Genomic DNA, 4,595 nt, shown 5'->3' with positions numbered 1-4,595 from the left:
TGTTCCTCGCTCTCTCTCTCTCTCTCTCTCTCTGTCTCTCTCATGGCATCATATGATAAGTTCCTAATATCACACAAAATATGTAATTGTAGAGTGCTAAAGGAATTAAAATAGCTGATCTAGAAAGCCTGACCGGTGTAAAATATTTAAAGTGACACTAAACCCAGGTGTTGAATCTTAAAAATACATTCAATTACCTTAGCTATTAACAAAAATGTATGCTATTTGTGATCCAGCGATCGTACGATAATCGGCAGGTGTATGGGCAGCACACGGTCGCACAACTTTCGATTTTCGGTCGGGTTGGTAGCGTGCTCGGAAGACGAAAGACGCACGGGCCGGTGTGCGCACACTGCCCGCTCAGCATTGCAATCATCGGCAAGCGATGATCGCAAGTACGATCTGCCTGTCCAAGATGGGCAGGTCGTACAAAATTTTAATGATCTTACAACCATCGCACATTGAAAGTCGTGCGATGGTTGTAAGGTGTATGGCCAGCTTAAAACTGTCCTTTCTCTCTGGAGAGTGGCTACTTTTGTACCACTCCAAACTCCCTCCCGTGATGGACTACAATCTCAATACAAATTACTAATTAGCAAACTAAACATGACATTGTAGTCCATCACGAGGGTAATCTTGGAGCGGTGAATACTTTACAACACACAAGGACCATCGAGAACAAAAGTAACTACCCTCCAGAAGGAAGGACAGTGTCAGCACCAATTCAGAGATGATTTGAGGATCTACAGCCGAGTAATACACAAATAACGTACATTTTTGTTAATAGTTAAGGTACCAGAATGCATTTTTAAGAAGCAAGGGGCACCACCAAGCAAGCAGCATCATGAAGACCAAGGAGCTCTCCAAACAGGTCAGGGACAAAGCTGTGGAGAAGTACAGATCAGGAACACCTTTAAATCCATTATTAAAAAATGAAAAGAATATGGCACCATAACAAACCTGTCAAGAGAGGGGAGCCCACCATAACTCACAGACCAGGCAAGGAGGGCATTAATCAGAGAGACGACAAAGAGATCAAAGATAACCCTGAGGGAACTGCAAATCTCCACAGCAGAGTTTGAAGTATCTGTCCATAGGACCACCTTAAGCCGTACACTCCACAGAGCTGGCCTATATGGAAGAGGGGCCAGAAAAAAAGCTGTTGTTTCCAGAAAAAAATAAGCAAATAAGTTTGCTGTTTGCCAAGGGGCATGTGGGAGACTCCCAATACAAATGGAAGAAGGTACTCTGGTCAGATGAGACTAAAATTGAGGTTTTTGGCCTTCAAGGAAATTGCTTTGTCTGGCACAAACCCAAGACCTCTCATTACTCCAAGAACACAGTCCCCACAGTGAAGCATGGTGGTGGCAGCAACATGCTGTGGGGTTGTTTTTCATCGGCAGGAACTGGCAATCTGATCAGAGTTGAAGGAATGATAGATGGCGCTAAATACAGAGAAGTTCTTGAGGGAAACCTGTTTCAGTATGCCAGAGATTAGTGATGGGCCGAACATCTAAATTTTCGGTTCGAATTCAAACTTTCGAACATGGGAAAAGTTCGAATTCAAACTCGAACTCAATGCAAATTCATGGGGCCAGAACTTTGAAAATCAATTGACCCCATTTTGAAGGCTTTTATGCAAGTTATTGGCCATAAAATGTGTATGGGGATTCGGGTACTGCCCTGGGGGACATGTATTAATGAAAATATAAATTTTAAAGGAGCAGTGATTTTAACATCACTTAAAGTGAAACAATAGATATGAAAAATTCCTTTAAATATCATGCCTGGGGGTTCACTCATCCTCATAGTTCGAGCCGATGTGTGACAATAAAACTGTCACATGTCGGCCCCCTCCCCTCTCCGTTTCTCCAGCGCTGACTGGAGGAATGGACGGGGAAGGTGCCTCTGGCTCTGCCTCTAGATAGGTAGAGCCAGCTGTCATTCACGCAGCTGAGTGGATCTCGACAGCTAGCGATATACTGAGCTTTGGGTCATGGGAGGATGCCAGTATATGTCTTCCTGTGACCCTTAAGAGAGCTATGGGGAAAAACACTTACCCCATAGTTCTCTTTTAAACTGCCTGGTACATCTGTACAATGTATAGAACCTGCTGCAGCAAAAATTACATATAAAAAGAGAAAAAAAAAAGCGTGCGGTTCCCCCTCTCAAACAATACCAGACCCTTTAGGTTTAGGTTCCCCCCAAAAGTCATAACAGACCCTTTAGATCTGGTAGGAATTTTAGGAGGGACCCAGAGTTACAATTTAAAAAAAAAACTGCGTTGGGGTTCCCCCTCAAACTCTTACCATGCCCTTAAGGTCTGGTAGGAATTCTAAGGAGGAACCCCACCCCTAAAAATGGGGGGGGGGGAAATGTGGGGTCCCCTCTAAAATTCCCAACCATACCCTTGATCTGAGCACAGGCCTGGCAGGGCAGGAAAGGGGGGTGGGTGAGCGAGCACCCCCCCCCCCTGCAACACCAGGAAACATGCCCTCTGCACTGGCAGAGTGCTTTTCCAGGATCACCCCTGGGGCATTGGTTGTGGGGGTGTGGGCAGGGGGCTTATCCACATCAGGATAACGGGCATCCAGATGCACCCCCCCCATGGGAATGAGTAAGGGGTACCCCTAAAGTGTTAAATTGAAAAAAACAAAAACAAAAGACAAGTTTTTGACAAGTCTTTTACTTTAAAAAAAAAAAACGTAATCCAGGGTCAATCGTAATCCAGGGTCAATCACGACGTCCAGCGTTATCCACGCCGCTGCTAAATAAAAAATAAAACAGAAAGAAAAAATAAATTTAATTTTTTTTACAAACGTTGCCCTCCGACCCGCACGCTCGCAACGAACTTCCACTGCAGAATGGCATTCTGACAGATGCCAGCAAAATATAAACAATTGGGCGGAGCTAGCAGTGACAGCTAGCTCTACCAACAGTTTACAGTTGTACGGCATCTAACAGGTGAGCCATGATTGGGCAAAGTCATCATTACTTTGCCCAACCATGGCTCTTACAGAGTACTGTGCTCTGATTGGGCAAAGTATTGCACCTATACCGCGAGCTACAGCTCACGGTATACTGAGACCGCCACAGCCGGGACGGATCCCGACATTACTGTCGAGATCCAGCCAGCTGCGTGATTGACAGCTGGCTCTGCCTATCTAGAGGCAGAGCCAGCTGTACCCGCCCCCTCCCCCGTCCGTTCCGCCAGCCAGCGCTGGAGGATCGGAGTGGGGAGGGGGGAATCCCTGCAGGGAGCCATAAGTGACAGTCACGGCTCTCTGCAGGGACATGATCAAGAAGTGAGCGAGCGACGGTATGTGTTCGCTCACTTCCCGATCTATTGAGCCGACGTGTGACATTTTAATTGTCACACGTCGGCTCGAGCTATGAGATTGAGTGAAAATCACTCACCTCATAGTTCTCCTTTAACCCTAACCCTGAGCATACTGCTAAAGCAACACTCGAGTGGTTTAAGGGGAAACATTTATATGTCTTGGAATGGCCTAGTCAAAGCCCAGACCCCAATCCAATAAAACCCATCTCAATTGAGGGGGCTGGAGCAGCCTTGTCCAGTCAGAAGAATGGGCAACAATCCCAGTGGCTAGATGTGCCAAGCTTACAGAGACGTACCCTAAGAGACTTGCAGCTGTAATTGCTGCAAAAGGTGTCTCTACAAAGTATTGACTTCTGGGGGCTGCACGCATGAGTTTTCTATTTTTGTTTTGTTTTATTTCTTGTTTGTATGACGATAAAAAACTTTACCTAAAAACTTTTAGAGCTTCATTACCTCTTCACAGCATATCAAAGTGTTTTGTTCTTGTAGTTGACAACAGAGTTGAAGCTGTATTTGGTGTAGCCCCCATCACTTTTTGTGAGGTGGCTACTAGAAATTTACAGGGTTATTTCAAAAGGTGAAGAGTTTGGAGAAGGCAGGAGAAGTGAACCATCTGGGACGATATAGCTGAACTGGAAAGTGAGCTGAATTGGCAAATTTTTCGAAATCAGCTATGTTGTCCTAGATTGTTCACTTCTCCTGCCTTCTCCAAACTCTTCACCCTTTTGTGAATAACCCTGTTAGTGTTTCCAGAGCTGTAGTCAGTCTGGCTAAAATATAGTTGGCATTTATTCGGTTAATTCCAGGCGTTGTGGCATTGACTGTACCTGCCTGAGTGGGGTGTGACCTTGCTGCAGTGTGTGACAGCCAAAGGTGTACATTATGAGTGTGTGTGTGGCTTGCCAGCCAATCACTTGTGGTTTCATGGCCAGTGGTCATGCTGGGGAAGTGTATATATACTTAGCAGATTTGCCATGGCTGAGTCTCAGTCTAGTTCTAATCCTGGTTGGACTTCCAACCTGCCCCCAGGCTTGGCCTGGGGGTGGGAATGCTCAAGTACGGGAAATGCTTTGCTAAGGCCTCAAGTCTTGAGCAGGCCTTATACTGATTGAGGAGGAGAACCAGGGAAGCTGATGGCTACTGGAGGTACCTGAAATGGAATGGACCTTAGGAACGAGTCTGGTGTCTCTCCTATTAAAGATCTCATGCTTATCCCTTTTCAGCTGTTGCTCAAATACCAAATGTCAGCATGTGC

Source organism: Nanorana parkeri, unplaced genomic scaffold (genome assembly GCF_000935625.1).
Source record: "Nanorana parkeri isolate BGI_ZX_2015 unplaced genomic scaffold, ASM93562v1 scaffold813, whole genome shotgun sequence".
Lineage (NCBI taxonomy): Eukaryota > Metazoa > Chordata > Amphibia > Anura > Dicroglossidae > Nanorana > Nanorana parkeri.
This window is presented reverse-complemented; position numbering follows the sequence as displayed.